The sequence below is a fragment of the Portunus trituberculatus genome, chromosome 38 (assembly GCF_017591435.1).
Source record: "Portunus trituberculatus isolate SZX2019 chromosome 38, ASM1759143v1, whole genome shotgun sequence".
In the NCBI taxonomy this organism is placed as follows: domain Eukaryota; kingdom Metazoa; phylum Arthropoda; class Malacostraca; order Decapoda; family Portunidae; genus Portunus; species Portunus trituberculatus.
The window spans coordinates 9,723,113-9,732,924 of NC_059292.1; the positions used below are offsets into that span (position 1 = coordinate 9,723,113).

Consider the following 9,812-nt stretch of genomic DNA (forward strand, 5'->3'; position numbering starts at 1 on the left):
TGCTTCTATAACACGTCTGCATTAGTAATTGCTCCTATGGCTGCCATTATTCCTATTGATGCTATATTACCATAACAAACTATCATTACAACTACAACTAAATTTCTGTTATGTTGTTACTACCTTTATTACATGAGATGTAGAAACAACAAGCGAACAACGAAAAGAAATCGATCTCTTGTGAAGAAAAATAGGAAAAAAAAAAAATCTTGGAGAAGGAATTCGTACCCAAACAAACAATGACTAATGGAGGAAAAAAGTAAGAAAAAAAATATGCACAAAAACCCAAACCGCGAATGAATCTCTTCTTTCAGTCCATTGTCTCCAAAACGATAGCGATGGTGAATGATAATGAGAAAGATACCGAATAAGATAATGATGATGATGGTATTAGCGGTAATAATTGAAAAATGATGATTTAGATGACGATTATAATCAAAATGTTATAATATAATGGATATGGCGGCTTGAGTAAAATATCGTGTCAGGAGTGGGATTCGAACCCACGCCCTCAGAGAGGACCAGAATGCCCGCACCCTTCTATCGGAAGGAAGATAACCTTGAGTCTGGCGCCTTAGACCACTCGGCCATCCTGACTTGTGATGGAAGGGAGAGAGAGCAAGAAAAAGATTGAAAGAGAGAGAGAGAGAGAGAGAGAGAGAGAGAGAGAGAGAGAGAGAGAGAGAGAGAGAGAGAGAGAGAGAGAGAGAGAGAGAGAGAGAGAGAGAGAGAGAGAGAGAGAGAGAGAAAAAATTTTTCTAGCTCAGTGGTCAAAACATCAACCTGATTTCGTCCTCCCATTAAAAGAAGGCGTGAAACTTTTCATTCGTTATGCCTTATGCCATGTAATGACACTTAATTACAACTCGCTATACTCGCCATAGCCTCAGGACAGAAACCTTACGTACTTTTATCCATCATTGACAATCTAATGGGTAATGGGAGAGGCAATCAGTTCCTCATAATGGCATCACTCTCTCCAATGAAATGGTTTACGATAGCCACTTATACAGCACGTACACTTAATTCTGCTGATACATAACGGATTAATAATGCGCTATCAAGAATATATCTAAAGAAATTCGGCGACTTACATCCATTCATTGTAGAAGGAACGCCAGTGTGAGTGGAATCTTACATTTACAATTTTCTTTTTGTTGTCAGATGATTAATATAAGCAAACACGAGAAGGTCAGACGTAACCTTTAACGAACCTATGACAACGCACACCAAATGATGAAAAGCCCCTGACTCATCATCACCAGTTTCAAGTCAAAAAAAAAAAAAAAAAGGAAAGGAATAAAACGGTAAGCACAACACAAACAAAATCAATAAGCAGCACAACAAGCTCCTGACATCCACCATGACATTAAAGGCGGAAGAGAAAAAAAAAAAAAAAAAAAAAGAGGAGGAGGGAAGAGAGAGAACGAGAGAGCGCCGGGCATCACTAGTTCAAAGACAAGGCAGTGGATCGATGTGGAAGGCAAGACAAAGGTGCCCGTCATGGTGGCAGTGATGGCACAGAGACGTTTTGATCCCGCTGTAAAGGAGCATCGGGAGCATCAGATCGCCTCCCGTCACTTCTATTTTTTTTTTTTATCTTTTTTTTTTTTTTTGCCTACGTATCCAACATCGCATTGTCTCCCTTATTTCATCCATTCATTCATATTGTTGTTTTGTTCTTATCGTTTTCTACACTTTCTTCTCTCTATCTTCTTATTTTCTTATTATCATTATTTCTAGTTTTCTTTCTTCTGGTCTTCTTCTTCATCAAGCATTTCACTATCTACCACCATTCATTTTTTTTCCTCCTCCTTTTTCGTTTTCTTTTCCTCCTCCCCTTCCTCCTTAATACTCTGTCTAACCCCACATGCCCAGACAGCAGCGTGGCGTATCATAACCCTGGTGTTTCTCCATTTGTTTGTACTTGGCGCTCAGATGCAGACGTAAAAGGAAATGATAATGGCCGATAATATTCAGTTGCGCCATAAAAAGATAAAAAGGAGAGAGAGACAGAGAGAGAGAGAGAGAGAGAGAGAGAGAGAGAGAGAGAGAGAGAGAGAACAAGAAAAAAAAATAATAAAACGGTTCGTCTCACAGGAATAGCTTGGAGCAGCCCTTGGATTCCTTTAGTTTTTGCGAGCCATGCATGAACATATTTACATCTCTCTCTCTCTCTCTCTCTCTCAATGGGTAATACGAATTTCTCTTCCCATAGCAAAACCAAAGGGGTGAAAAATAAAACCACGCACACACACACGTACAGTTCCCACCACTTACTCTCGTATTCTGGGTAACAAGTATAGCATTTTACTTCAATAAAATGGACAAAAATAGACAAGCTCGTGGCCCGGTGAGGCGCAGGAGAGGGCGGGCGGCGGCGCTGTCCTGCCGTGTATATGGTTATCAGGGAATGCAATCTGCAGCTCTAGAGAATAAACGATCAAATTCTACCCAACACTTCCCGCCAAACAAGGCAGAGGCAACAGCAGGCGGAAGGGGGGAGAGAGGGGGGAGGTGGGCGTGGAGGTGTAGGTGGAGGTGGAGGGACATGAGGAAACGGAAAGGGGAGGGGGTGAGTAAAGGCGACGAAGACGAACATGATAAAAAAAAAAACAGGTTTAGTAGTAGTAGTAGTAGTAGTAGTAGTAGTAGTAGTAGTAGTAGTAGTAGTAGTAGTAGTAGTAGTAGCAGCAGTGATGGTATTAGTAGCAGTAGAACCAGCAACAGCAACAGCAGTAGCAATACTAGCAGCAGCTGTTGTAATAATGACACTATTATTATTATTATTATTATTATTATTATTATTATCATTAGTTGTTGTAGTAGTAATAGTAGTAGTAGTAGAAGTAGTAGTAGTAATAGCAGTAGTAGCAGCAGTAGCAGTAGTAGTAGTACAGATAGTAAAGAAAACACTGCAAAAAAAAATAAGAACAAAAACAGGGAAATACACTCACGAAAGAAATGAACAGAAAAAAAAAAACAGAGGAAACGAAAATAAGTTACAAACATTAAGAAAACAAATTTGAAAAAAAAAATTGAGAAGGAAAAAAACAACAACGAAAAACAAATAAAGGGAGAGAAGAATCCTGAAGACTATGCGAGTATACCACAGGACACATGCTTGGGAGTCCGATTGACGCGATAAGGAAGGCTGGACATAAAACGCACATCGGCTGGGAGTCCCTGTGGTGCGGCGATCGATGCCACAGATGCAGATAAGATGATGACTTCCTTGCATCCCTGCCTTGTATGTGTGCGTGTGTGTGTGTGTGGCTCAAGTTACTCTTTGGGTCACACTACTCTTTCTCCTTCCTACTACTCCTACTGCTATTTTGTCTTTCCCTTCTCTTTTTCTTCCTCCTTTTGCATTTTTTTCTGCGCTTCTCCTCCGTTTGTCTCTTTTTTCCCTGTTCTTACTCCTGCAACTTTTCTTCCTTCTGCTCCTTTGCTTCTTCCTTCTCTAATTTCCTATTTTTCTTCCTTCCTCTTTCGCTCCTTCTGGTTTTCCGCTTCTCCTCTTCCTCCTATCTTTATCTATTTTTGGTTGTTTACTATTTAAGAAGTTTGAGATAAGGTATGGTTCAGTTATTCTCTCTCTCTCTCTCTCTCTCTCTCTCTCTCTCTCTCTCTCTCTCTCTCTCTCTCTCTCTCTCTCTCTCTCTCTCTCTCTCTCTCTCTCTCTCTCTCTCTCTCTCTCTCTCTCTCTCTCTCTCTCTCTCTCTCTCTCTCTCTCTCTCTCTCTCTCTCTCTCTCTCTCTCTCTCTCTCTCTCTCTCTCTCTCTCTCTCTCTTATTCCTCAAATTTAAAGCTTCCTTATCCTTTTCCTTTTAAGTTTGAAATGTCAATATAACCCTGTTCATTTTCGAATTTGCATTCGCTCTCTCTCTCTCTCTCTCTCTCTCTCTCTCTCTCTCTCTCTCTCTCTCTCTCTCTCTCTCTCTCTCTCTCTCTCTCAGCACTGCAGGGGGCCAATAAGCTCTCACCGCACACCGATACCTAACATAAGCATTTCCGAGTTATGGAGGAAGATTCTCTCGTACTCATGAGGTGATCAACAACTTTATAATCTAACCGCGGGTGTGTGTGTACCTTCGATGCTTATCAGTCCCCATTTGCTTGCAGTGCCGCGCGGGAGGGAAGGAACAAGAGAGGTGAGTTTACCTGTTGTTACCTGTTGTTTTTTGCCACTCGCGACACACACACACCTGCGCCACCTAAGTACATTTCACGCTCGCCTGAACTGGAGAAGAAAAGTTAAGAATGGGCAATGAAAAGATGTTATATAGTAAAGAGAAAAGTGGACGGGAAAATATGACGGGCGACAAGTAGGTAAACGATATGGTTGGTTTTGAAAGGAGCTAAAAAAAAAAAAATATATATGCATGAGTGAGGTTAGTTCTTGCAAGAAAGAGAGAGTGAGAGAGAGAGGTTGTGGAGGAGCGGCAAAGTATGAAGGAGAGGCGTGTAAATGATGCCACGAAATGTAAATGTCATGGTTTCTTAAAGTGAGACTGAAAGGGGGAGAAAATAAGAGACTGATATATGTGTACGTAAGTGGTCTTTTCCTCGCCACCAACTTGTGTGACTACTTGAGATTCTACCATAAAATCTTCCCTCGTACCATAAAAGTAATGAGGCAAGTTTGCGTCCGTCCCGCGTGGCTCTCGAGAAAAGAAATGTGAGTGAATTGAGGGAATGTGATACGATGAAGACTTGCCTGGCTCCTGTGCATCAACTTCATATTTTGACTTCACAACAAGGAAGCAAGATCATTAAATCACCACATTACCGACACACAGAGTAAGAAATATGAGCAGCTCAGGAATGCAGACAACCAGTAACGTGTGTGTGTGTGTGTGTGTGTGTGTGTGTGTGTGTGTGTGTGTGTGTGTGTGTGTGTGTGTGTGTGTGTGTGTGTGTGTGTGTGAAAGTGCATATATACGTGAGCTAAACTTACTAACATAACATTTTCCTACACTATCCCGGATATGATCTACACCACATCACGATACACAATGAATACGTGAAGAAAAGGAAAAAAAATAACAACACCAAACATCCTGCAAAGCATTACCAAACTAGCACTCTGCAGGAGTACGAACAGAGAGAAAAACAAGAGGAACCAGAGAGGGAAAGAGTGAGAGGAAAAAGAAAGAGATAGAGACAGTCACGAATATCACCACACAAACGTACTCTTCGCCAGGCTCCCCACGCTATTAAAACAGCAAAACACTGCCAGCTCCTCCTACTCCCACACCACTCTTCCTCTCTCCTGCTTGCACCCTGTCGCCCGTCTCTCACACTCCCTCCCAATCGGCTGCTGTTATCCCGCATCTGAACACACTATTAGCATGAACACGTAGCAAAAGGAAAGAGCAAATGTGTATCTTTCGTGCCTCACCTTACGGAGTCTGCATGTTCGATCTCTGACCTCCTGGAGAAAGGGCAGGTCAGGTCACGTTAATGCTAGACCCCAGGTACGCCCAGGTGTTGATTAAGACCCAAAATTCCAGGTGTAAGCATCGGTAAGCAACAGGTTCTGGGGGCGAGAGATGAAGCTTATCTGAGAAAGGAGGAAGAGTAGGAAGAGGAGAAGGAGGAGGAGGAGGAGGAAGAGGAGGAGGAGAAGGAGGAGGAGGAGGAGGAGGAGGATGGGAGAGTTTAGCAGGTAATATTCTCTCTCTCTCTCTCTCTCTCTCTCTCTCTCTCTCTCTCTCTCTCTCTCTCTCTCTCTTTCTCTCTCTCTCCGTGTGTGTGTGTGTGTGTGTGTGTGTGTGTGACGCATGCACACACAGATACACAGAAATGCACTCAAAGCACACACACCTTCCTTTCCACTACCGCAATAGTCTCTAACATCATCAGCGGCCACCACACCGTTGCTCCCACACACCTGTCCTCCCATCACTCAGGTGTTACTAATTAAGAGTGACGCTCACCTATCCCTCCTCTTACCTGCCTTTCACCTCACCGGCAGTGGCAGTGATGGAGCAGGAGGAGGAGGAGGAGAAAAGGAGGAGGAGGAGGAGGAAGTGCAGGTGAAGGATGAAGAGGAGAATGAAGAGGTTGATTGTGTTAGCCAAGATGATAAATTAGAATGTACATGCAAAGCTAAGGACTCTTGGTATCGTCTCAGGTGTGGAGGTGAAGGGGATGAGTGTCGTGGAAGGGAAAGGGAGAGGTGTCTATTGCTAAGGACAGGCATCTATTTGGTATTAGTAATCTATATGTAAACAGGAAAATAGATAATGAATGTATATATGAGAAAGTGTTATTGTTTTTTTTTTTTTTCATCCATTTCTTTCTTTTTCTGAGGGCTCTGCAGACTGGTGCCTTCCTAATCAGGTCATCTGCCTCTAAAATGCACTCACGCACGCACATACCCACCCACACACACACACATACGCACGCACGCACGCACGCACCCCCCCCCCCTCACACACACACACACACACACACACAGTCTCATTACAAACTTAAAAGTAGTTTTTGCACATTAGACTTCCAACGAGGAGGAGGAGGAGGAGGAGGAGGAGGAGGAGGAGGAGGAAGAGGAGGAGGAGGAGGAGGAGGAGGAGGAGGAGGAGAAAAGAGGAGGAAGAAAAGGAGGAGGAGGAGGAGGATTACCCAACTCTTCCAAGATGTAATGATAGTACTCTCTCTCTCTCTCTCTCTCTCTCTCTCTCTCTCTCTCTCTCTCTCTCTCTCTCTCTCTCTCTCTCATAGTCTCCCGGCATCGGCTCTCCTTTTCTGCAGCCTCCCTCCTACATCTTCTCCCTCTTCCCTCCTCTTCCTCCATTCTCCCTTCCTTTACATCTCCCTAGAGCATCGTTTTTTTCTCCTTCCTTCCTTCCTTCATCTTCCTTTTTTTCTTGGGACCTTCTCATCTGCACTTATGCGTCGTGTTCCCTTCCTCCCCCCTCCTCCTCCTTCTCCTACTCCCCCTCCTCATCCTACTCCTCCTCCTCCTCCTATTTTACCTCCTCCAATATGTATAGCCAGTCAGTTCTACGCAGTTTCACCTTCTCTTCCTTATGTATTTTTCTTTATTCCTCTTTGCCTTACTCTTTCTTCCTTCTTTCCTCCTCCTCCTCCTCTTCTTCCTCTTCCTCCTTATATTCTTTTTATTTCTCCTCCTCCTCCTCCTCCTCCTCCTCCTCCTCCTCCTCCCCACCTACAGTCAGCTCGCAGGTTACTGGTGAAGTTCCCTCATTTCTTCACTCTTTTACGGCTCATGTTCAGAAGACCTCCGTTAAGGGATGGCAGGTTGAGCTTTCCTTCCTCCCTCCCTCCCTCTTCCTTCCCTCGCTGCCTCCCTCCCTCCTTCCCTCCTGTGCCTCCCTTCTTTCTTCCCTTCCTCCTCTGCCTCTCGCTTTTTTTTTTAACAATTTTAATTTACCTGATTCGCCTTCCCTCCCTCCGCTTTCATTATTTCATGTTTTCTATTTATTTACTTTTCATCTTCCTGATTTGTTTTCCTTCCTTCTTCCTTCCCCCCCTCTTATGTCTTTCTTTAATTTCTCTTTTCTTATTATTTCTTATCCATTCTTCTGATTTATTTTATGGTCTTGTCCTTCTCACGTCCTTCTATTTTTCTTTATTACTTCTTGTTCTTCATTCTTTGTCTTGTTGTTCTTTCTCTCTTCCTTCTCTTCTATAGCTTCTTTCTTTTCATCCTCCTCCATTCTCTTCTTCCCATCCACTCTTCTCCTTCTACTCCTCATCATCTTCTTTACATTATTCATAGCATAGCATTTCTTCCTTCACCTTTATCCATGCACATTTTTTTCTTCTTCCAATGTTTTACGCACCTAAGTTTGCGTTCTACCTCGATCTTACCTCTGCGTGTTTTCTCTTTCCTTTCAGTTCTCCGCGGAAGTTTCACCATTACGACTTTCTTCCTCTTCTTTTATTTTTTTTCTGTCAAAATCTTTATCTATTTACTCTTTACTTGTATTTATTATTATACACACTTTTTTTAATGATCTGTTCATTTATGTACTTGTGTTATTTCGATGGGTTACTGTTAGATTTATTCTTTTCGTCTTTTTTCATACAGTTTTGTTACGTTGCTATCTATTTCGGCTGTTTTTTTCAAATTATCTCAGTATTCATTCATTGGTTTGTTATTACTTTTTTAGTGTTTTCCCAACCTAATGTTCTCTTTGCCTCTTTTCCTTGTCCTTTTCTTTTGCTATTAGTCTATTTGCACATTTTTGCTTGTCTCTTTTTTGAAATTTGCATTCTAACTCTCTTCTCCTCCTGTGTTTTGCTTTCATGTCTCCTTTTCCTTCATCCTTTTGCAGGCATTTTTTTCCTCGTGTTCTTATCTCTCCCAAGCTGGTTACTGATGCCTGCTTCTACACAGTCCTCTTCCTCCCTCCTCCCTTCCCTTCTCCCTTATCCACGAGTGCTACCTCCTCTCTCCTCCTGAGATACTGTATCGCCTCCCGCCTGCCTGCATTAAATTAGCTACCTCCTCCTCCTCCTTCCTCTACTGCTCCCCCTCGAAGTAATCTCTCCTCCAGGTCCCATTTTTCACAATAACCTTCCAAGAGTGCAGAACGCCACTTAGTCTCCAGAGTTAAAGGCGAAAGACTCTCCCCACATACCAGTTTCTCAGTGGGTGGGGAGGAGCCTTCGTCTTTACTATTCCATGTCTACATCTTTAGATTAAATTGTGTAGTTTATCACTGGCCTGAAGGGAGATAAACTTGTACTCTTCTGTGTTTTTCTTGGTGTTCCCTTGTGATGGTTTCTTACAGGTGGAAAACAGATGCCTTACGGATCAGACAAAGGCGTTTCGGGTGAGTGAAACAGGTGACTGAGGTGGCGTAGGTAAGAAAAAAAGAACACGATGAAAAGAAAGATAAGTAAAAGAACAGCAAAGGTAACATTACGAGAGAGAGAGAGAGATGTGCAGGTAAGTGGAATGAATCAGATGGCAGGTGTGACATGAAACTCCACAGGTAGAAAGAAAGAAAGAAAGAGAAAAAAACTGAAAACAGGTGCATACCGCATATTTAGCACCACTTTGCAATGTTCAAGCCACGATAAATGTTACACTACACACACCACTTGAGGGAGCAGCGATGACACCGACACGGGAACACGTAATGCCGTGTCGTAGGAAATTATCAAAAAGGTGCAGGTAACAGGTGACATATATTCGGTAAAGGCTGGGAAAAAAAATAAGGGAGAAAAAAAGTAACCGCACTCTCTCGCGCCACCTGCAGCAGTCTCCCGGCTCATCTGAGGGTCGCGGCTTTCAGGTGACCTCGCGACCACCTGTCCAGACCACGCCACCAAGCCAGACACTCATTACCCGGCCAGGGGCTTTATACACTTCCACCTCATGAGCACTACACGATATGCTGCCCGCCACTAAGTCTCCTTCCACCCCACCAGATTTCTCTTCCTCTAATATGAGTACAACTTCTCTCTCTCTGTGGTGGTGGTGGTGGTGGTGGTGGTTTTATTTCGTTAACTCTTTCTTCTTCTTACCTTTCGTCCTCCTTTGCTAGTTTTCTTAATCTTTATATATTATCTCTTTTCTTTTCGTTTCCTATAATATTTGTCCTGTTTCTTCCTCATTTTATCCATTATTGTTGTTGTTGCGGTTGTTGTTGTTGTTGTTGGTAATGCTTCTTCATAATTTTTTTTATTCTTCTGTATCTTGTTGTTATTGTTGTTGTTGTTGTTGTTGTTGTTGTTGTTGTTGTTGTTGTTGTTGTTGTTGTTGTTGTTTTTGTTGTTGTTGTTGTTGTTGTTGTACTTCTTCTTTTCCTCCTTCTTCTTGCTCTTCTTCT

General features: G+C 42.8%; 1 non-coding gene across 1 annotated transcript; it reads right to left on the reverse strand.

Annotated features, from left to right (window-relative positions):
- Window positions 1-482: 482 nt before the first annotated feature.
- On the reverse strand, window positions 483-597 carry Trnal-caa. The gene is made up of 2 exons: window positions 560-597; window positions 483-527 (listed from the first exon to the last, which is right to left on the reverse strand). It is a non-coding gene; the product is annotated as a tRNA-Leu (tRNA).
- Window positions 598-9,812: the final 9,215 nt, after the last annotated feature.